We start from the raw sequence: 24,576 nt of genomic DNA, 5'->3' as shown, positions 1-24,576 counted from the left end.
AAGTACCCTTTGGAGAAAGGCATGTGAAAGGAGCCATAGCCTTTATAGATAAAAATGGGACCCATGATACCCTCCCAGGAAGAGAGACCATCTCCTTCCAATGCTCCCATTAACCCAACCAGAAGCCCAATCAGTAGATGAAGCCATTTGATGAAGGCCCTCCAGCTCATTTATTTATGCATAAATGGGGTGCAGAAAGTTGGGCAATGGATGGATAGGGGCAGATGGAAACTGTCCAACATACATTAACAGATAGCTCTTTAAAATCACCCATGTGTTTCTGTAATTATGGCTTGCTGGGAGGTTGAGAAGAGGATCATGGTTTGGTGGGACCCTGTCAAAGGTACCTGCCTCTCTCTTTCTCTCACTCATGAAATAATAAATTAACAGACTTTAGAAAAAAATACAGTTTATGGGGATTGATTCAGGTCAGCATGGCTATAAAGTAATGATCTCATGCTAAACTTAGTTTTCTATGTTTTATACGTACATATGACATCTTGCAGTTATGAGGGAGGAAGATGAGATGGACCGTGGGAACACAAATACAGTTTAACCTGAAAAGAGCATGCAGCTGAATTTGCCAATCTCTTCTCTTCAAGTCAAAGGGTAGCATGGGAAAAATTACGGAGGTAAAGAGGGCTAGTCAGAAGAGAAGATAGTGACGGAGAGCCTGCTAGACCTAGAGGTCAAGGAAGGAAAAGATGTCAAAGAAGCCAACTGCATAAAAGAGGGAGGAGCACTAAAAGAAAAGAGAACCAGGAGAGGTTGGGAGAGATTACATCACATATCCAAGAAAATAATGACAGGCAGAGAAATATTTATCTGACTTCAAAAATATGCTCTTTCTAGGAAATTGTGTAGTCCTTTTATATATACTCTCTTATTCCACATTAGAATACCTAGAGTTTTCTAGAATTCCACACCCTTCATGGCCATCATCAGGAAACCTGAAAAGTCTAGATTTATGCCAGTGCCTATTGTTGTACTTACTCTGCTAACTTCCATTTTCCTACCTTCTTTTTTCCCATTCTACTATCCTTCTCTAATTGTAGTTAAATTACCTTCAATTACTCTAGGCAGGATATGTCTTAGTCAATTTGTGCTGCTATAACAAAATATCACAGACTGGGTAATCTATAAATAATAGAAATGTAATTCTCGCAGTTCTCGAGGCTATGAATTCCAAGATCAAGGTACTGACATCTGGTAAGGATTTGCTTGCTGCTTTCAAGATGGCGCTTCAAATGCCAAAACTTATAAAGGGGAGGAATATTGTATGTCTGTATGACAAAAGGCAGGAGGATAAAAAGGGCCAACTCCCTCTTTAAAGACCTTTCATGAGGCATTAATTTATCTATAGTATGAGTGTCTCTTGACCTAAACACCTCACAAAAGTTTCCACCTTCCAACACTTTTGCATTGGGGATTAAGTTTCCAACACATGAATTTAGAGGGATACATTCACTCCATAGCAATATATAGCTGGTTTGAGTCCTTACCATGTAGGCATTGTTTCTAGGAGTTGAAGATACAGCAGTGAACAAAACAGCTAGAAACCTCTATCCTCAGGTAGCTTAAATTCTAGCAAAATAAAAACTAAGTAAAATGTATTTTTTTTTCAGCTGGTGATAAGTGCTGGAGAAGAAAAAAAAGTAGAAAGGGGAGATTTTGATGGAGGTCATAATTTTAAATAGGCTAGCTAGTGGTGATGTGGTACTTAAGGCAACCGAAGCCTGCATGGCAAACTGTAGGGTTAGAGTCTTAAACCAGGCATCTTAAAAAACACACCAGATGGTGTACATGTGTGCCCATAATCCTGAGAGGAAAATGGAAAAGAAGAGATTGAGGTGTGGTGATTTCCCCTTTGAGAGGAAGACATGTGCTTTCTCATTTGCCCTCTCTCTGTCTTTACCTGTTTCTCTCTGGTGACAGTATGTGCCCTATAGCAAATGAAAGAAAAAAAGATAGATAGATAGGTAGATATAGATATAGATAGATAGATAGATAGATAGATATTGGGTTGTTGGAAAAGTCGTGACATATTTTTTCTGTTTTTCTGTGCAAAAATGCATCATGACTTTTCTGGCTACACACTAGATCAAGGGATAAGATTTGGGAAGGCCTAGAGGATGGAAGAAAGCCATGAGAATATCTGAGAAAGAAATATCACTTAGGAAACAGCAGAAGCCAAGATCTGAAGACTCTGGCTTTTACTCTATGTAAAATGGGAAGACACAGATTTTCCCCAGAGAAAATAAGTGACTGAAATTAAGTCATAAAAGGTTCATGCTGGCTGTGGCAAGAGTGGGTGAGGCCAGATGCAGGAGCCCTGTTAAAAGGCTATTGCAGGGACCAGCAGTTAGCATAATGGCTATGTCGCTGAACTCCCATGTAGTTGACCGTGGTTCGAGTCCCGGACCCACTGGCTTAAACTCACACTGGGTGCATGTGTGTGCCTAAGATCCCAAGATCCCAAGAGTGGAAGAGAAGGGATTGCGGCATGGCCATCTCCCCTGGGAGGTGATTTCTCACTTTCTGTTTCTCTGTCTCTGGTGAGCGCACGTGCCATATAGCAAAAAAAAAAAAAAGGCTTTTGCAGTGAGTTAGGGAGAGGTTATAGAAGCTGTGTTGGGTGGGAAAAGGTCAGCTTCTGGATGCATTTTGAAGAAAGAGCTGACAGTGGACACGATGTGGGACAGAAAAAGGAGTCAAATATGAGGTTATGACTTTTGGCCAGGAAACAAGAAGGATGGAGGAGCCACTTTCTGAGCTTGTAAAGACCATGGTAGGGGCAGTTCAGATTTGAACATGTTAGGTTTGAGATGCCTATTAAATAGACAAGAAGAGATGGTGAGTAGACAGCTGATACAGACAGAAATCTCTAGTTTAGGGGAGAAGTCCAGACTGAAGATGAAAATATAAGTCTCATCAACATTTTGGTGTTACTAAGGCCTTGAGGCTTCCCAAGAGAGTATATTTAGGGAAGTGCTGATTCGCAAGCACCCAAACATTGAGAGGTAATGCTCATGAGTGAAGCAGGCCAGAGGAAAGACACAATGGGGTGTGATTTGTTCAGTTATAAGTTGGAGTTCACAAATCTTGCCCAAAGGTGGCAGGTCCCTTCCAGAACCAGCTGATTTCTGTCATGCAAAGTACACAGGTTGATTCAGTAGTATCAGAATTTCCCAACAAAACATGATTGGCCCATGAGTTTTGGTAACCTCTGCTCTACAGGTTAAATCTGGAAATTTGGTTCTGGATTTATTCATCAATGTAGTGCTACTTGGTACGTATCTTCTCTGCTTACTGGCTCAGTGTTTCATAGCATCTAACCCTTGCTGTCATGAGCCTGGATTCATCCTTTTATTCATAAATCTAGGTTTCACTTTCTGTAGGACCAATGGCATATTGGAACTGGGTACCACTAGTTCATGTGAGCCAATTTTAGATTTTCAAAAAATTTTCAAACTGAATGGTAAAGACTGCTATTTTTAAAAATAAACTATTGAAACTCACAATTACATAAATTATATTGAAAATAAGGTAATAAATACTCAAAAGTCATCGCTTCCTAATTATTTTATCACACTGTATTATTATGTGTACTCCTGAGGTTTTGCTTCAGTTGTCTATATTTTGGAAATACTACCTCATGGCATATCTATTCCCAATTCTGATTTCGGGGACTTCATGTTGTTAGCTTGAAATGAGCCATATGGGAATATTTACACCATGGAAATTGTCAAACAATACAAATTAGGCCTATTTTCCTTGGAATGGCAGTTTAAAATCTTGCCAGCATACCACTAAGCAAATGTCATCCTTGGGACTACATCACAGCTGGCTGGTGGAGACCAGGGATGACAATGTTAGACAGGCCCTGCCCGCTACTCCCTAATCCTGTCAGGATATTTGCTCACTAATAATGTTTTAATAAGTCTGTGAAGTTGCTACACGCATCTTCATAGACTGATGTTGAAGCAGCCACATCTACAATCTGCACCTCCTGCTTTTCTAGTAGCAACAACAAAGATTGATGAGATATACTACAGAAGTTCAACAGAATCATGCTCCCTGGAAAACAGCTTGACATTTTGAATTAGTGTTTGCTAACTTCCACTCAGTGATAAACCCTAATATGAAAATGCAATTAAAGTGACTACATAGTTTTTCTCAGAGTTCAAGGAGCATGTGTAGAAAGATAAAGTATAAGTAGGACAGTGGGGAAATAATTATTTAGGAGCAACACACACACACACACACACACACATTTCATTGAAATATTTCGTGCCTTTGTAATAAGGAAGTCTTCAACAATCAAGGATTCAGGAGAGCCAGATAGTGACACAGCAGTAAAATGCAACAGTGTGCGAGGCTGACTCACATGGGAAAGTTCTGGGTTCGTGTCCAGAGACCTCTCCGAGTATGCCAGCATGTGTGTGCCCATGACCAGGAGCTGACTGAAGCTAGGGGTGGTATGAAGACCCTTGTGGGGCTGCTGGTGTTCTCTCTTTCATTTTCTCTGTCTCTCTCACTTGTGGAAAAAATAAACAAGTAAAAGAAATCAAGGATTTGGGTTAAGTATAAGATAGCTCTCCTGTAGGTAAAACCAAATGAGGCTCACTTTCCCCTTCCAGGTTTCCTGAAGCTAACCTTTTTCCTTCCGTTTTACATGCCCCCTCCACAAATAGAGCTGGGAAAAAATATCTGTTACAATGACCCAGGCTTTACCATTCGGCAAATCTCTCTAAATTATAGGCTTTTTCCTTATAGAGACCATTTACAGTGGACATAATACAAGGCTGTGTTCAACTATGCCACTCTTTGAACTAGCTGTACCATGTTATTACCACACTAAACTGGAGTGGCCAGTCTTTCTATAAATAACTATCCTCCTCACTGGGTAGATGAAAATCCTTAGTAGCAGTTCCTACATTATTGATTTTCTGGTTTCTAGCTTCTCTGCTGGGAATGACTTTTGAGTTGTTTTGAAAAGAGAAGTCTTGTAAACACTTGACTGTTGCTGGACTCAAGAAAAATCCGATTAGCAGGGAATCAATAACATTATTACTCAGCTGGATTCCCTGTAATTCTTCCATCTGTGGGCCAGGTGGGTGGTTGGGCACAAGGATGTTTCAGAGAGATTGTGTGTTCTTCCTGCATTTGTTTCACTGTAACAGTCCTTTAATTTTTGAGGTATTGGAAATAGAGCTAATAATGACACTTTGAACACAATTGGCTTCCTCTCTGTGAAGGAGAACAAAGCAGAGATTAAGTACTTTAACAAAGGTGTTTAGAAGTTTAATCAGTCATTCTGTGAGACTCCCCGTCACCCACAAGAAATAAAGTACAATAACTCACTAAGAATCAGATAGTTCTTTAAATACATCACCCAAGTTTGTGCACCCATTGTATCTTCAGAGCAGTGGTTTTGTTTGTGATTGTTGTTTGTCTTATTTTTTCTTTCTTTTCTGTAAAGCACTGTTGAGATGTATTTGAGGAATTGAAAGATAGGATGTCTTCTAAAAGTTTCAGATGTCAGCTGACTTCTTTTACTGCCATCTCTTCGGTTTTTGCTACTACATCTTCTGACCCTGGGAAAAACTTCCTGGTCAGAAGTCTCTGGTCAAAAATCTATGTGGGTCAAAACAACTGTTTGGGTCACAGCTGAGTTCTAATTGTTTGGACCCATTCTGATATTGGTTTCTTATCAACTGGCTCTTGCCTATACTTCAGTTCTGTTCATTGAATTCTCAACCCATCTACTCTTATGTAGGGACTTGACTGAATACGCTGCCCTAAGATTTCCCCTGGGTGCTACTTTCCTCATCACACTCCATACTTGTTGGGTCTGCCTGCCTGTTGGCAACACGTGGCCATTGATGGCCAGTCCCCTGATGCATGCCCAGTTGTTTGGCTTTTTACACATTACAGCCTGGTTCTCAGTCCTGACTGCACATTTGATCATAGGAGAGCTTCTAAAGAACATGTATGCCTGGTTCCTCCTTCTAAAAATACAGATTTAGTTGATTTCATATGAAATTATTTTTTCTTATGAAAGGTTTTTGTTACAGGCTAAACTGTGTCTCCCTAAAATTCATATGTTGAAGTCGAAGCCCTCAATACCATACCACAGAATGTGATTATATTTGGAGATAATGTCTTTCAAGAGGTAATTAAGTTAAAATGAGGTCATTAGGGTAGGTCCTAACCTAGTAACTGGTATCTTTACAAGAAAAAAATTCAGATATAGCCACGCAAAAGAAAGATCATGTGAGGACACTGGAGGAAGATAACTATCTATAAGCCAAAGAGAGGGCCTCAAAAGAAACCAATATTGCCAATATTTTGATCTCAGACTTTTTTTCTCCACAACTGTGAGAAAATAATTTTTGTTTAAGTTACCCAGTCTGTAGTATTTGTTTTGGCAGCCATAACAAACTAATACATTTCTTAAGTAATTTTAATAAGTAGCCAAGAGTAGGGGCCAAATTCCAGCATTTACCTAATCATCTGGAGTGCTTGTTAAAACCCAGATTATTAGATTCTATCCTCAGAGTTCCTGATTCGGTGTATCATGAGAAGGACCTGAGAATATGCATGTCTATCAAGTTCTCAGCTGATGTGGATATAGCCAGGACCATAGACACAAACACTGCACTATCTTGCTGTATGACGTAGTGGATTGTCTTTCCAGCTTTCCCCTCTTTACTTCCAACCACTTTACCGATCAGCCCAGTGTCCAAGGGTCCTTTATCCCTTGTTCTGGTTCTTCCTGTGCTAACCAGATAAGCTGCCCACGATTCGTATGTGAATTTCCTTAAGAAGATGGGCACTTCAGAAGGGAAAATAATGTCTGGAAAGAGTTCCAATAACAGTAAGTCTGTGACAGAAATGGATGATATCTGTTGATGATAATAGGTATCTTCACCTGGACTGGTGTGAAGTATATTCATGTTGAGTAAATTCACTGTACAAGTTGTAGTGATATATAGTGCTTGAATATATGAAATAAACTAACTAAATTGAAAAAAAGTAAGTCTGTGTATGTGTCTGTGTCTTTAATGTCTTTCCCTAAAGAGTTTGAGGCAATACAAAAAGTTGGGAGAACTGGGTCACTTCATGTCTGAAGAGCTGAATAAATGTTTCAATTTTAACACATTAAATATTAAATGTATTCTATAGGTTTATGTGGGGTTAATATTTAATAGATATTAAAATATTTTTCTCAATTGATAGTTGATCTATAGAGTCAATAATAGTTATAATAATAATAATAATAATAATAATGCTGTTAGAAATTTGCAGAGTACTTTGTAGTGTGCCAAGAAGAAGGTGTATATGACACCATTGCACTTTATTCCTGTGAGGCTACTCATGTTGGAGCTTCTAAGTCCATCGCTTTGACTGTGGAGTAGCTAATGCATGAGAACTTCCTTGTATGAAGTTCTATGTCTTGCTTGCTCTTAAGAGTGACTGTAAAGTTCAAATTGACAAACTTATCATTTTCACACCTTAGAAGAGAAGACAGTCTTGCTTTCTTCAATCCACCTTAGTCTGTGAATTTCTTTCAATCACTTTTGTGTCTCCAGTGAATAGGATAACGTGAAGCATAGATCAGGTATGCAGTAAATGGTTGTTGAAATAATCAGAAAATGAGGCCTGTAGCCTGCACATAAAATGTTATTTCTCACTTTTATACCCAGTATATTCTCCTGTGCTGCACAACACTATTCTTCACCTAACTTGGATTTCAAAATTCATTTCAAAGACATACTCCAAACTGAGTTTCAGTCATAAAAGTCCAGAACTGTGCTCTTTCTCTCCTTTGCTTTGAAATTCAGTGGGTATTGATTTAGTAATCCTATCAATAAGAGCCAACCTTTAGAGAACCCTGTGCAAAGTGCATCACATGAGTAATCTCATTTAATTTTCACAAATCACCTAGGGATTTTAAACACTATATATTTTTCAGTTGACCTGAGATCAGTCAAACCAGAACACCTGGAAGAGAATTCTGGGAGTAAGTAGTTTAAAAGCCCCCTTGTGGTTTTAATGTGCATTCACCATTGAGAATCTCTAGTCAAAGAAAACATAACCTTGTTTTGATTGAATGAGCTCTTACAACCTGAAAGAGATTTAAAAATAGTTCAGAAAGTTCTTTTCCATTGTTGAACTCTTGTCCTTCCTTGATTATATCTCCATTCCTCTCTAGTCAGCTCTTCACAGTTTAGGATCCAGTTCCCTCACCTACTTTCTAGACTAAAACACTCCCAGTCCCCTCTCACTTCCTCCTCATTGCTTCCCCAATTATTATTAAGCTCAACAAAACGAAAGTTAAAAAAAAAAAAGAAAAAATAGTTTCAAACAGTTCTTGGGGAGTGTTAATTCACGCCACCACTAACTAGTATTGAAATTACGTGTTCAAAGAGAATAAATTGTTTGAAGGAAAGGCTTGGTGTGTCTGTATCGGTTACGATCATTCAATAAATGTGAGTATATTGCTTGTTCATATTACTTGATGGTAGCAAAGAGGATGAAGGGATTTGTGATTTGGGTTCAAAATATTGGAATTTCTTTGTGAGGTGCCCTTGAAAGTTTCTATTCTGGGGAGTAACAGGTTCGAAATAGTATTTGAAAAAGACAGCAAAGGCTGCAGTCGAATTCAAGTGGCTAAGAATTTGGAGACAATGGGAGACAATGATTGGGGCCATAGAGAAAGAGATGATAATTGTTTTAGGGGTAGAATCCATAAGGTAGTATGATATTTTAAAACACCTCTTATTTTAGCATCATTGCGTTTGTTTATGAGGGGATTAGCTGTGTCTACAAGAGAACCTTTATCTTTTAAAATGTGTTGTAGAATAAAAGTATTGTAACATCTTAGCACAATATAATCACTTATTGACCTTGCTTTCTTTTTAAAATTAAATATAAACCCGACTCTTAGAGAATAAGAGTGGGGAGTCAAATGTAATTAAATGTAAAATGTGATTTTCTCTTCTTGACCGACAATGATTTCTGATATAAGTGTTCGGCAAATACACAAAATGTTTTATATTCAACTAACAGTAAGAGGTCTTAAGTAAGGTAAAAAAACAAAACCAAACAAATTAACACTGAACTGTCTTAGCTCTTGCATCAGCCCACTGCTTTATTGGCACTTAGAATTTACAGTGTATTCAATAGTTGTATCAATCACTCAAAAATCAATCACCTGAAAGTTATAATGTAGTAGACCTGCTAGAGGTGCTACCCTACCCTGTACTAGTAAATTACTAAGGATCCATCAAAATTTCAGGCATTTAAGACCTTTTCCAGTAGAATCTTAGAGAAGTCAACATAGAGAATCATGCAAGCCACTGACAGGGTGGCTGTATGTTACAATATGCATAGGATAGTCCTAGTTTATGCCAGTAATATTGGCCTAAATGTAATCCCCAATTTTATTTTCAACAGTGTACTGATTTAGACTATGAATTACTTGATTATCCTAGCTGTGGACAGAGAAAATGCTTATGTGGTGGAGGGGACAAGGTTCTCAAAAATATGACAGCTTACTTTTTCTTTCCTTCTTGACTGAATAACTAAGCTAAGTGGCCAGATCCTTTGCTTCAGTGAGTTAGGTCTGGGAATAGCCAGAGGACAGAAGCTGAGGTGGAGAGAGAAGATCAGAGTCCCTCAAGTCCTCATGAGAGAGGTAACGGGAGTTACAGGAAAAACAAATGGAGTTTACTAAAATATCCCTAGATATAGACAAAAACATTGGCAAAAAAAATAGGACAGTCACTCTTCCTGAGACCCAGATTTTAACAGCTCATTGGCAAACTAAATTAGAACCTGTCTGGGAAAATTCCAGAATATCAATGATGAAAAACATATTCACCAAGAAGACAATGACACATGCGAGAGCAAGAATTCAGGCCTACTGTAGAAAGCCTAATAGGAAAGACTCCAAGCAGGCAGGCAGTGGGTGAGAGGGCACAATTCTGCCTTCAGGATCTGTGGGTACATGCTTATTCTTGCACCTTCTCTGAGCTGATGACTAATCAATCCTAAACAAATTAACTAACCTCTTTGTGCCTTGCTTTTCCAACCTGGGAAATGAAAAGAATCAAGTCTTTCTCTTACTATGGCATGGACAAAGATTTTGCTCTATTTTACAAGTGTAAATCTTATTTTAAAAAAACCATGTTTTCTAGGCATAAGCTTCTATTAAATATAAGATGCAAGTCCTTCATATTATCTATGGAGAGTTTTCTTAGACTGGCTAGAACTAAAACTTTTTGTAACATTAGTTTTTAAACATTTATTGATTTAATTTTATTTCTTATTATTTTTAAATTTTGACATGAGGAGGAGAGAGAGAAAGTGAGAGAGCAAGCTGCCAGGTCTGAGACTTGAACCGTGGATGGCCATGTGGAGTCCAGCACTTTAACCACCACACCACCTGCCAACCCTAGAACTAAAACTTCTTGCTGCTTGTCAAAAGGAAACTCCAAAGTTGTGTTGTATTTTGACCTTTAAAGCCACAACTTTGATTTAGATGATGTATGTATGCCCTATAGACTGGATGAAATTGATGTTTATTTTTTGAAACTTCACAAATTTATCCATATATAAAAAAGAATCTCATTGGACTCTTAAAAATAAAGTTGAGGTTCATTTTCCGTTACATAAGTTTAATGTTTTAACAATTGAGGAACTAACTCGTCTCAAATCCTATAAGTCAGCAGAAAAAAAAATGTTTATTTTTAAAAGGCAAGCATAACAGGCTTCTGATATGGAATATCAATGCTCATAGCCCAAAGTTGGAGAATTTTTAAAAATGCCAAATGAATAAATTTTCTTTTAAACCCTGTTTTGTAAGGTACCAAATCTTCCTGCTCTTCTCCCCATTCCAACCCTCTGATGTAGTATCTTATGGACAGGAAAGCATCTTGCTACTTAAAGTGCGGTTCTGAATCAGCTGCGTGGACATTACCTTGGGAACTTGTTAGAAATGAAAAATCTCAGGCCTCTTGTTAGAGCTATTGGATCAGAATTGCATTTTAACTAGCTCTCCTGGCAATTTTCATGTGCAAATTTGAGTACCACTGGTTTAAAGAACTCTTGGCTAGAAATAGAAGAGAGCATAAAAACAATTTAGTCAAATAGAAGAATAAGTGAAATCAAACTGCCTCGTGCTTACCTCCAGAAAGAGAAATAACATTAAACCTCTGAGGGCCCGTTTCTTACCCCATGTACACACTGATATCTAATGTCTTTCCTTATCACTTGTTTGTCGTCTGTTTTTTGTTCATATTATGCATGGTGGTTGCATGTAATTATGCTTAAACTATATAATTGCTATTACTTTGCAAACTTTCAAACTCCCTCTAACATTACTTCATTCTCAACCCCACAGTATACTCTATTTACACAGCCTATATCTGTTTCCTTTTCTCTGAGACTCCTTTCTCCATGAAAGCAGACATAATATGAAATAGAAGAATGGTCTGGCTTGGGAATCTACTGGTTCTGGGAGTGCAGCCATGGACCAGTGCCAGCCAGAACTGGATGAATGATACCAGGGGGAAAGCAAGATCCGGGATCTTCATTAACAAAAGGAGGGGCATATTTTAGTCATGGGTAATGTAGAATTCTGCTGCGGCATGAACCATGGCTGATGAGAATGTTCATTTTAATTTCCTTTGAGGGCAAAAACATGGCATATTCTTGGCTGACACTGCTTTCCAGAAAAAACATCAATAGAAAGAGACACTTAGAATTAAAAAAATATATATTTCTACTTCATTTCCAGTAATGCATCATAAGTTATTCCTTATTAAAATTAAAATAAAGAGTATGAATCCATCTTGATTGAGGAAGACAGAAGAGTTGAAATAGCATAATTACAGGAGAGAAAGAACAGAACCGTTAGAATCATACAGACATGCTAGAGTTCAAATCCTATATCTGCTGCTTATGAACTGCAAGCTTGACCAAATTACTTGACCTTGCTGAGCCTCAGATTTCTTATCTTGAAGAACTGTTTTAAAGGATCAAATGAGATAATGTATTTATGGACTCTAGCATTGGACCTGCTATTTAGTCACTCAATGAATATTAAACATCTTTTTTCTCCTTTTTCTTTATTTCATTCTAAATCAGTGGGTAGGATTATTTTATATGATTAAATAACTTGAGAGATAGTCACTGCTAGGACTAAAAGTCAAATTTAATAACCATGATCTACACATAGAATCATTGTAAATGAATTCATGGGCACTGTTTGTGTGGATTACACTAATGTGTGGAGGAAGCAGGGCTGATTAGTAAGAATAAGGAGTAAGGCTAGTAATGATTCTGGAATTTGCGACTCCAAAAGGAAAGAACGATGGCTATCCTCAAATGTTTTCCAATATGTAGGAGGGGCACTTCTTTTCTACTGTCTTACCTTTTTTTTATTTTGGAGAGGTTTTTGATATAGGGCATGTGCGCTCACCAGAGAAACAGAGAGACAGAAAGAAAGAGAGAAATCACCCTTCAGGGGGGATGGCCATGCTCCAATCCCTTCTCTTCCATTTTCCTCTCTGGATCTTAGACATGCATGCACATGCCCCCAGCATGAGTTTAAGTCACCAGGTCCGAGACTCGAATCGCGGTCCGCTACATGGGAGTCCAGCGACATAACCATTACGCCAAATGCTGGTCCCACTACTGTCTTACCTTTTAAGACAGCAGGAAGTGTTTCTAAAAAGGGAAATGTTACTCAGATCCATATATGACTCTCATTGTCATTCATTCATGAATTGATTCTATATTTAACTACTTATTAGCCAGATACTGAGTTAGGTGCTAAGGATTCAGGAGTCAATCAAACAGCTGGTAAACACACAAATAGATAATTACGAATTTTGGTAATGACATCTAGGGAAGAGAAAAAAAAATTGTCACAGTGCAATTCCTTCCTATAACCTTAGATTTTTTATCTGGAAGTAAAGCAGTTCCTTTTTGTCTTATTTCTTTTTCCCTTACCATGTTTATTTTGTGTCTGTCTACCTGGCACTATAAATTTGCAGCTTTTCAGACACATTTTTCTTGGTGCTTGGGATGTTAAATTTTATTCTACTTTATTAATTTATTAAAGAAGAACTGAACTACTAAATCTCTTTTAAGTTTTCTTCTATGACTGATTCTACTTGCAAATGTGTATTCTATGGGACTTTTGTGTGTGTGAGGAAGAAGGAACCATTTCTATAAATTTTAGCTACTTTATCCTTATCTGTAATAGATTTACTAAATTGTTAATATGCCAAACAACAAACAAAAAAAGAGGACAGCAGGACCATAATCCAGGGACAAAGAGGATTGTATTTGTTTATAGCTGTCCTGGCCCCATGCACAGGTGGTTTGCTTAATCAAGTAATGCAAGAGTTCGGCTATATTCTGACAATAGGATAGGTAAACAGCAGAAAACATTGTGGTAGATGATGAGCCCAATTATTTATGCCTCCCTGTAGCCATACCCTTTGTAATGTGACTTCTCAGACTATCATTAAGAGATGAAAGTTACTTACTCATCTCCTGAACCTGAGCTGAATTTGTAACCTGCTTTAATGAACAGACCAGTAGGTGGCACAGTGGTGAAGGCACTGGACTCCTGGTTGGCCTATCAGGTTCAAGTCCTGGACCCAGTACTTGAAATTCATGCCAAGCACGTGTGCAGGTGTGCCCAAAATCCTGAGATGAGAGGGGAAGAGAAGGGATTGTGGTTTGGCCATTCCCCCTGGGGGTTGGGGAAAGAGAAGGGTATGATTTCTCACTTTCTGCTGTCACTTGACAGTCACACCCTATAGCAAAAATCTCCCCTTCCCCCCAAAAAATGTAAACAGAATGAGGAGGAAGTAGGTTTTATGTCACATCTGAATCTAAGCTTCAAGAGACTTTGTGGCTTTCACTCAGGTACTAAGAAAATAGGCTGGGATGTCCTGCTGATGGATGGACACTTGTGCCCAGTTGCCTCCATCACCCCAGCCACCAGTCAGTTCATTGGCAGACATGAGCAAAGCCTTACTAGCCCAGCTAGGTCCCTGGAATACCCAGGTTGATTATGGTTGCCAAGTTAGCCTGGTCAATCCTGGGTCATTTGGGCAGAACTACACAGCTGAACCATTGACTCTGAGCAATACAAGAAACCTTCATTGTTTTAAGCTTCTGAGTTGGAGATAGTTTGTTATGCAGTAGGAACTAAATGGTTATAAATATTTATTATTTGAATGATTCCATTGTTTACTAAAGTGATGGCTATGTTTCTTGTTGACTATCTTCTTTCAGTGTAAATTCTAGACTTAGTAAAACATTTCTTCACTCATTTTATCCTTTGGTTAGTGAGGAAATGTGAAGGCAGTGGTTTGCTGATAAACATTTTACAAAAAGTTTTCTAGGGAAAACCATGTGTGTATGTATGAATACATATATTTATGTGTTTATATGTGTATATCTACACATATGTATGCATATTAAATACATTTTATATAGAAAAAGCTGTAGAACATAAAATTTGTAGTTAATAAAATATACAATACTTTTATAAATTCCACACATTCAATTGGTTCTCATAGAATGTTTTCAATTATCATTGAATGCAATCATGAATGAAATACAACAATGATTTGATAAAGTAACATCTCAATTTGCTACCTCTTTCCCCAATAAACTTTTATCATTAAATCTGATGGATGATTTATTGTTGGACCATCTCTAACTCTTGTACAAAGTTGTATTTATTCTTTTGACTTCATTATTAGGATTAACACACTAAGTTTAGTTTTCATTAGCATTTTCTTCATCACTTTCTTTAGTCAAACAATCAACAGAACAATAAATAAAGCCCTGATTTATAGTATTGGTTACTTTCTGTAGTGAAACATTGCCATCATGACAATTTTCAGGCTACCAGTTAAGCATCACTGGACTTGGGGTTAAGAAGAGATGCACATTGCATAACATCATATGGTATTTCCACCATGTTAAAACAATATGGTTGCATAGCCTCAAAAGCACAGATAATATTAAGTATTGTAAAATAATTGGCAAGTTATGAGTTATGTGCAGTTATAACTTTTGTTTTTAATATAATTTACTAAATGATAAATTTATATAAGTTAATTACTTATGATAAGCATGTTTAATAATTGACTTGCTAAATTTCTACAAATATTAAAAATCAGATGACCTGCTTCCAGCACACCTCTGCTGAAGGATGTTAGAAACATCTGATGGTTCTATTTATTTATTTATTTTTAATTTTTTTTTTTGAGAGGATTTTGGTATGGGGTGTGTGCGCTTGCCAGAGAGACAGAGAGAAAGAAAGTGAGAAATCATCCCCCAGAGGGGATAGCCACACCACAATCCCTTCTCCTCCATTCTCCTCTAGGGATCATGGTCATGCACGCACACATGTACAGCGTGAGTTTAAGCCACCAGGTCCAGGACTCTAACTACAGTTAACTACATGTGAGTCCAGTGACATAGCCATTACGCTAACTGCTGTTCCCCTGATGCTTCTATTTATAATAATGATAGCCCTTTTGCATTTAATGCTCACTAGATCCCAGATACTATTTTAAGTACTTTAGTGAGGCGAACTGAAGAAGTTGACTGCAAACATGGAAATCTCAATGATGCAAACTCATACACAGAAGAGATATTCAGTGGTGATGGTGGAGTAGTGGTCTATAAGCACCTTGATGATTTCAACAATGCTTAAAACTCATGCTGGATGCGTGTGCATGCATACCCAAGATCCTGAGAGGATAATGGAGAAGAGGGGATTGCATCATGGCCATTCCCCTGGTGGTGGTGGGGGCATGACTTCTCACTTTTTGTCTCTCTGTCCCTCTCTCTCTCTCCTGTGAGTGCACATGCCTATAGAAAAATATCTCTCTTTCTAAGAAAAAAAAGGTAACTTCCTCAAGAGAGCTCAGAAGGTAAGTGATACCAATGGTAAAAACCTTACTGATTCATTTGAGACAGCTCCAGAATTCTACATAGAATGGATTCAGTGCAATAATAGGACTAGATAGTAAATTGTGGACTCATCTAGGAGGTAAATTTGTATAGAAACTGATTTTTTACTTTATATCCATGTTTCAAGTCAATAAAAATAACAGTTTTCTAAGGAAGCATATATTCATACTGCTTAAGTTTGAGAAAACATCAATTTTCTAGATCTTACATTACTACATTAGTGTAGCTATAGAATTGTTGATGGAAATTCCAGGGCCAACTCATCTCTCCATCAGCCCCTTGGTAGCACTGAAACAAAGATCTGACCATCCTCATTATGATAGCAGATATGTGATAGAAGTGAAAATTATGACACAACATTCTGGCTACTTAATTCTGGAAACTGCTCTGGGGTGATACCCCTGGTGAGGGGAATACTCAGCAGTGGGCAACATGGTGGAGAGCTGAGGAAAAGACAGAGAAGGCTGTGGGTATGGTGTCCATGAGAAGGCCACAGAAAGACCCAGGCTGCAAAGTGTCAGGAAAGTGAGACAGCGGCCAAGTTTTCAGGGACAGGTAGGAGTAACATTTTAACGAAAGATGTTTCATTTCAGAGGAACTAAAAAATTGGAACTCCAAGGAATAAGAAAAAGGAAGAGTGTGGATAGGAAGCTGTGGTGGAATAGTGGATAAAAAGTGAGAAGGAGAAATATAATAGAAAAACAGAGACTGGAATTAAATGTTAAAATAGGAACTGAGTCACGAGGAAGAAAACATGAACCTAGTACTGGAACAGAACAGAGCTGGGTCAGCGGTTCAAAGGCAAAAGGCTTCTCCTTTCTTTATAAAAAAATTCTCATTTTTATCAAATGTTTGCTATATTCTTTAGTCAAACAATCAACAGAACAATAAATAAAGCCCTGATTTATAGTATTGGTTACTTTCTGTAGTGAAACATTGCCATCATGACAATTTTCAGGCTACCAGTTAAGCATCACTGGACTTGGGGTTAAGAAGAGATGCACATTGCATAACATCATATGGTATTTCCACCATGTTAAAACAATATGGTTGCATAGCCTCAAAAGCACAGATAATATTAAGTATTGTAAAATAATGGGCAAGTTATGAGTTCTGTGCAGTTATAACTTTTGTTTTTAATATAATTTACTAAATGATAAATTTATATAAGTTAATTACTTATGATAAGCATGTTTAATAATTGACTTGCTAAATTTCTACAAATATTAAAAATCAGATGACCTGCTTCCAGCACACCTCTGCTGAAGGATGTTAGAAACATCTGATGGTTCTATTTATTTATTTATTTTTAATTTTTTTTTTTGAGAGGATTTTGGTATGGGGTGTGTGCGCTTGCCAGAGAGACAGAGAGAAAGAAAGTGAGAAATCATCCCCCAGAGGGGATAGCCACACCACAATCCCTTCTCCTCCATTCTCCTCTAGGGATCATGGTCATGCACGCACACATGTACAGCGTGAGTTTAAGCCACCAGGTCCAGGACTCTAACTACAGTTAACTACATGTGAGTCCAGTGACATAGCCATTACGCTAACTGCTGTTCCCCTGATGCTTCTATTTATAATAATGATAGCCCTTTTGCATTTAATGCTCACTAGATCCCAGATACTATTTTAAGTACTTTAGTGAGGCGAACTGAAGAAGTTGACTGCAAACATGGAAATCTCAATGATGCAAACTCATACACAGAAGAGATATTCAGTGGTGATGGTGGAGTAGTGGTCTATAAGCACCTTGATGATTTCAACAATGCTTAAAACTCATGCTGGATGCGTGTGCATGCATACCCAAGATCCTGAGAGGATAATGGAGAAGAGGGGATTGCATCATGGCCATTCCCCTGGTGGTGGTGGGGGCATGACTTCTCACTTTTTGTCTCTCTGTCCCTCTCTCTCTCTCCTGTGAGTGCACATGCCTATAGAAAAATATCTCTCTTTCTAAGAAAAAAAAGGTAACTTCCTCAAGAGAGCTCAGAAGGTAAGTGATACCAATGGTAAAAACCTTACTGATTCATTTGAGACAGCTCCAGAATTCTACATAGAATGGATTCAGTGCAATAATAGGACTAGATAGTAAATTGTGGACTCATCTAGGAGGTAAATTTGTATAGAAACTGATTTTTTACTTTATATCCATGTTTCAAGTCAATAAAAATAACAGTTTTCTAAGGAAGCATATATTCATACTGCTTAAGTTTGAGAAAACATCAATTTTCTAGATCTTACATTACTACATTAGTGTAGCTATAGAATTGTTGATGGAAATTCCAGGGCCAACTCATCTCTCCATCAGCCCCTTGGTAGCACTGAAACAAAGATCTGACCATCCTCATTATGATAGCAGATATGTGATAGAAGTGAAAATTATGACACAACATTCTGGCTACTTAATTCTGGAAACTGCTCTGGGGTGATACCCCTGGTGAGGGGAATACTCAGCAGTGGGCAACATGGTGGAGAGCTGAGGAAAAGACAGAGAAGGCTGTGGGTATGGTGTCCATGAGAAGGCCACAGAAAGACCCAGGCTGCAAAGTGTCAGGAAAGTGAGACAGCGGCCAAGTTTTCAGGGACAGGTAGGAGTAACATTTTAACGAAAGATGTTTCATTTCAGAGGAACTAAAAAATTGGAACTCCAAGGAATAAGAAAAAGGAAGAGTGTGGATAGGAAGCTGTGGTGGAATAGTGGATAAAAAGTGAGAAGGAGAAATATAATAGAAAAACAGAGACTGGAATTAAATGTTAAAATAGGAACTGAGTCACGAGGAAGAAAACATGAACCTAGTACTGGAACAGAACAGAGCTGGGTCAGCGGTTCAAAGGCAAAAGGCTTCTCCTTTCTTTATAAAAAAATTCTCATTTTTATCAAATGTTTGCTATATCCAAAAATATTTATAAAATACATATTATGTATAAGAAAAATAATAAAGACACTAGGTCTTATGGAATGTAAAGCTTATGTGATGATGGGAATATCTATAAATAAAAGACAACATCGTAAATACCATGTTAGATATAAAAGTGGGCATTTTATTTATTTATTCAGTTAGTTTTTGTTTGTTTGCCATAGGGCATGTGTGCTCACTGGAGAGAGACAGAGAGGGAGGAAGTAAGAAATCGCCCTCTAGAGAGGGTTGGCTAGGCTGCAATCCCTTCTCCATACTCCTCTGAAGATTTTGGGCATGCATACACACATGCCATGTGTGATTTTCAAGCCACTGGGTCTGAGATTTGAACTACCCGTGGCTGAGGGAGAGTCCAGCATCTTAACCATCATGCCACCTAATGGCCCCAAATGTGGGCATTTCTTTAGAATTAAAAATAAATAATAAACTTGAAAAAATAAACTCACTAAAAACTTACATAATTCATGCAATATTTAACATTTATTTAATGGTTTGTTTTCACTTTATTTTTAGTTGCATGTTGGAAAAGAGGTACAGAGTCTCATACTCTTTTGATGGTTTAAAAGTCATAACTAAAGAGTGCTCTAGTCCTGGATGTGATATGTTGAAAGCCAGCTGTATGGAGAAAAATGAATGAGAAAATGTCAGGAAGTGGGACAGTCCCCCAAACGCTTCATAGACTGATTTGTATGGGTGTCAATCAAACATAATAACATGGACTCTGGCTGAGGTTTGGCCTACATGGTGCATTGGCTACGCCTAGAAACCCACCCTGTGCAGGGTTGCTTGTGCTGTGGATTTCTACTTGCTGCTTGTGCTGGAATGTAATACACCATACAAGGATATAAGGAAGGCAGGAAGCATAGCCAGTAGCATAGAGGAAGGAGGGGGAAATTGGGGCATAAAAGGAATGTTTGATGTGTGATCTTCTCTAGGCATGTTCTGAATAAACAACAATGAAAACTAAAACAGATCTTACAAAAAGAATGTATGTCTTTTCTGTTGTTTTAAGACCGAATGTCTCCATGTCATGGTCCTCCTGTTCAGCCTTCCAAATGGGATTATAGGCAAGGACCACATGCTTACCTACTTTTCAGACAGGGGGTCTGCCTGTGTTTCCCAGGTCAGCCTGGAGCTTGTGATTCTCCTCAGACTCAGACTCCTGAGTCACTGAAACTGCAGGACACACTGCATCCAACATTTATGTTGGACCAGGAACTGAACCCGAGCCTCTCCTGTGGTTCCAGTGTGTAAAGCAGCAGCGTCTTAGTCACTCCACCGCAGTTGGGTCACAGCTGGTGTCTATGTGTATTTATTCAATTTAAAAGTATCAGTAAAGGGACCAGTAGTTAGTGTAATGGCTATTTCGCTGGACTCCCATGTAGTCAACCGTGGTTCAAGTCCCAGACCCGGCGGCTTAAACTCACGCCGGGTGCATGTGCGTGCGTGCCCAAGGTCCCAAGAAGAGAATGGAGAAGAAGGGATTGCAGTGTGGCCATCCCCACTGGGGGAGGGGGTGATTTCTTGCTTTCTATCTCTCTGTCTCTCTCTGACTGTCTGACGAGTGCACGTGCCCTATAGCGAAAAACCTCTCAAAAAAAGAAAAAAGTATCAGTAAATAAATTTGGTGGGAAGGGGAAAATGAGAAAGATTCAGATTCTTTTTTTTTCCTGAAAGAGAGAAAGAGACACCTTTGATAGGGTCTTTACACTGCAACCTTTCCCCAGCCCTGCAGCCAGGATTATGGGAAAACATGCATGTACCTGCTGTGTTTAAATGACTGCAAATGTGGACCTAGAGCCTTCCCATGTGGTCTCCAGCAACATGCAGCAGCTCCCCAACCAACTGTGGCACTCTGGCTGGGTTGATTCATCTGTTCTGATAACAAAAGATATCTGTTATTTATCATAAAATTTTTACAACTGAGGTTACAGAACAGGAGGCGTAGTATAGACTGATTTATGTTAAAAGGAAGATGTGTGTGCATGCATATACACACAAAACACACACACACACACACACACACAGACACAGAGGCACACATGAATACATGTGGAGTGATATCAACCACATTACTTCTTAGTGGTTATGCCAGAAAAATGGAATTGGTGTGGAGAAATGGGAAAGTGTTTTCTTTTTACTTTATCTGTTTTGTTTTCTTATTTTTTATGAAGATATTTTTTATTGAAAGAAAATTTAAAGATTTGGGTCTGTGATAGAGCAGAGACTGACTTAATGGAGAAACTCAAAGCACTATGGTTAGAATGTCCCCTAACAATTCACGTGATGAGATTTGGCTGTAGTGGGATTAAGAGGGTGAAAACTTAACCTGACTATGTTGTTGAAGGGTGGGGTCTTTGGGATGAAATTAAGATTAAGGTCATTAGGAAAATATACCAGTACTGACACAAGGAGAGCGTCTGAGACCAGAACAAGAGATGTGTTCCTACCTTCCACGTTGTAACAGAATCCAAAGACCGTTGCCAGATATGGCCCCTATACCTTAGACCACTAAATCATGAGTTAAATAAACCTCTATAAATTACTCGACTTAGGTATTTTCTGTTATTAGCAACAACATAGACTAGAACACGGAATATTTTTCTGGACAGTATTCAGTTAACCACAGTCTGTGTCTCAGCTTGTTTGGACTGTAATCACAAATTACCATAGACTGGGTGGTTTATGAACAAGTGAGATTTAGTTCTCATTGTTCTGGATGCTGGGAAGTTTAAGATCAAGGTGCTGACAGATTTGGTATCTGATGAAGGCCTGCTTCCTAGATAGCTGTTTTCACTATAACCTCACATGACAAAAAGGGCAAGACAATTCTTTGGAATCTTTTATAAGGTCACTAATCTCATTCAGAACTTTGTCCTCATGAGACCTAATTGTCTCCTCAAGACTTTATGTCCTAATGCCATCACATCAGGAATTAGGTTTCAACATTTGAATTTTGGGAGCATAGAAGCATTCAGACTAAAGCAGCCTATAACTTCATTAATCACACTTAGTCAGTCCTGAAAACTAACATATATAAGTAGATTCCAAAGTTCAAATGACAAAAATTCAGAAATATTGTATGGTACTAAAATTTTCCCAAGGGTGACACAAAGCTTTCTCTCTGTTATTAAGTACAGAAAACGGCCTATTGTCTGTACAAAGGACAAGTACTATAGAAATAGTAGGAATCAGGGCTAGCAGATGACACGGTGTTGAAGTGGCTGGATCCCACAAGGCCGATGGTGTGGTTCAAATCCTGGACTAGAAGGTTGAGAAACATGCTAGATGCATGTGTGTGCATGCCTCAAATCCTGAGAGACTACAGGAGAAGGGACTGCAGCATGGTCACTCCACTCTGGGAGATGTTTTCTCACTTCACCCCTCCCTGCCCCCATTTTTTTTTCTCTCTGTGACTCTCATCTTTTTCCAGCAAGCACACATACTCTATAGTGAAATTTTAAAAAATAGTAGGAATTCTTGTTATTACTTTAATAATTATTATTCTATTTGGTAAGCGTTCCCTTTTACTTAAACTCTTGAACAATTCCAGTTTTATAGTCCTTAATCTATTCTGTAAAATTTTTCACTTAATATAAATGATATCTTCTTCCAAATTTCTCTGACAGTTTTGCACTTAAAAACCATATGGCAGGGAACCAGCAGTTAGCAGCTGGACTCCCACGTAGTCGACCACAGTTCACGTCCCAGAGCCGGTGGCTTAAAACTCACACCAAGTGCGTGTGCATGCATGCCCAAGATCCTAAGAGGAGACTGGAGGAGAAGGGATTGCGGCGTGGCCATCCCCCCTGGAGGGTGATTTCTCGCTTTCTGTCTCTCTGTCTCTGTCTGTCTGGCGAGTGCACGCGCCCTATAGCGAAAACCCCTCCAAAAAAAAAAAAATGATAGTTGGGGTTGGCAGGTGGCACGGTGGTTAAGGGTGCTGGACTCCCATGTAGCTGGCCACATTTCGAGTCCTGGACCTGGTGGCTTGCTTTCTCACTTTCCCTTTCCCTCTCTTTCTCCCCCACTCTGTCCCTCTTTGGTCAAATTAAAATAAATAAATAAATAAAGCTAAATAAAATAATTATTAGGAAAAAAAAGAGCACACGGAGGGGACAGCATATGGTGTAATAGTTATGTCACTGTACTCCCATGTAGTTGACCACAGTTTGAGTCCTAGACCTGGCAGTATAAACCTCCACACTGGGTGCATGGGTGTATGCCTAAGATCCCAAAAGGAGAATGGAGGAGAAGGGATTGTGGCATGACCATCCCCACTTGAGAGTGATTTCTCTCTTTTTGTCTCTCTGTCTCTGTCTCTCTGGTGAGTGCACATGCCTTATAGCAAAAATCTCTCTCTGAAAAAAAAAGATATGGTGGGCCAACAGGTGTAGTGGTATAGGATTATAAAAAAATAAGCAGGACCAGCAGTTAGCGTAATGGCTATGTCACTGGACTCCTATGTAGTCGATCGTGGTTCGAGTCCTGGACCTGGCAGCTTAAACTCATGCCAGGTATGTGTGTGTGTGTGCCCAAGATCCCGAGAGGAGAATGGAGGAGAGGGGATTATGGCATGGCCATCCCCCTCTATTATATAAGATGCTACTAACCTGAGTTTATACTACCTCTGCTGATAGCTTTCTGGCAGAAAAATTAGAAAGTTTGTGATTGGCCTTGTTTTTATATTTGTTTTTTATTCAGCATATACTCTTATTATCTATCCAAAGTGATTAATTTTCCAACCATGTTTTTCCTTTTAATTGCTGGGTATTATTTCACTGAATGGATATGTCACAGTTTATTCATGTATTTAACAGTTGAAAGGAATTCAGGTGTTTCTATTATATGACTGTTATATAAGCAAACTGTTGTGAATATATGTAAGTTTTTGTGTGAAAGGTAAATTTTTGACTCTGTAGGATGAACACACCCAGGAGTGAATTCTGGGTCATAATTTTTAAAAATGTACAGTTCTTAACCACTATTCACATTTTGGTATGAACATTGTGAATTTTTCCAATTTTTTGAGATGAAAATTAAAATTGCTGTACAGAAGGATATGCAGATTTAACATTCTTTAATGCATTTTTTTAATCAAGAAAAATCATGCTAATTTCCAGTCACTCTTACCAGAATTATAAAAGCAATTTCAATCTCCCATCTCTCAATATCATGATTTAAGAGGATCAGCAGTTAGCGTAATGGCCATGTTGCTGTGCTCCCATGTAGTCGATCGTGGTTCGAGTCCTGGACCCAGTGGCTTAAACTCACACTGGGCGTGTGTGCGTGCGTGCCCAAGATCCCAAGAGGAGAATAGAGGAGAAGGAATTGTGGTGTGACCATCCTCCCTGGGGGGTGATTTCTTGCTTTCTGTCTCTCTGTCTCTCTCTGTCTGTCTTGTGAGCACATATGCCCTATAGCAAAAACCTCTAAAAAAAATCATGGCTTAATTGTTGCCAATTTGAAGTTCAAAACTAATATCTTGTTTTATCTTGCCTTATGATCATTGATAAAGAGAATATTTCTCTTGAATATTTGAATTTTTCTGTTTCCTCTGTTTCTCTTTTGCCCACTTTTTATAAAATTATTCTTACTGACTTGTGGATGTGTGTGCCAGTATGTATATTAGGTTGTA

At 38.5% G+C, this 24,576-nt stretch overlaps 1 long non-coding RNA gene across 1 annotated transcript in view; it reads left to right on the top strand.

The window, feature by feature from the left end:
* The first annotated feature begins 8,382 nt into the window (after window positions 1–8,382).
* The window catches only part of LOC114006876 (uncharacterized), a 30,353-nt gene continuing 14,159 nt past the window's right edge, over window positions 8,383–24,576 (top strand). Inside the window, exon 1 of the long non-coding RNA XR_003548542.1 lies at window positions 8,383–8,495. This is a non-coding gene — a long non-coding RNA (uncharacterized LOC114006876). The remainder of the gene's footprint in view (window positions 8,496–24,576) is intronic.

Source organism: Tupaia chinensis, unplaced genomic scaffold, assembly GCF_000334495.1.
Source record: "Tupaia chinensis unplaced genomic scaffold, TupChi_1.0 Scaffold000097_1, whole genome shotgun sequence".
Classification (NCBI taxonomy): Eukaryota; Metazoa; Chordata; class Mammalia; order Scandentia; family Tupaiidae; genus Tupaia; species Tupaia belangeri.
The sequence above is the reverse complement of the archived record's forward strand: the minus strand, read 5'-3'. Positions and strand labels throughout refer to the sequence as shown.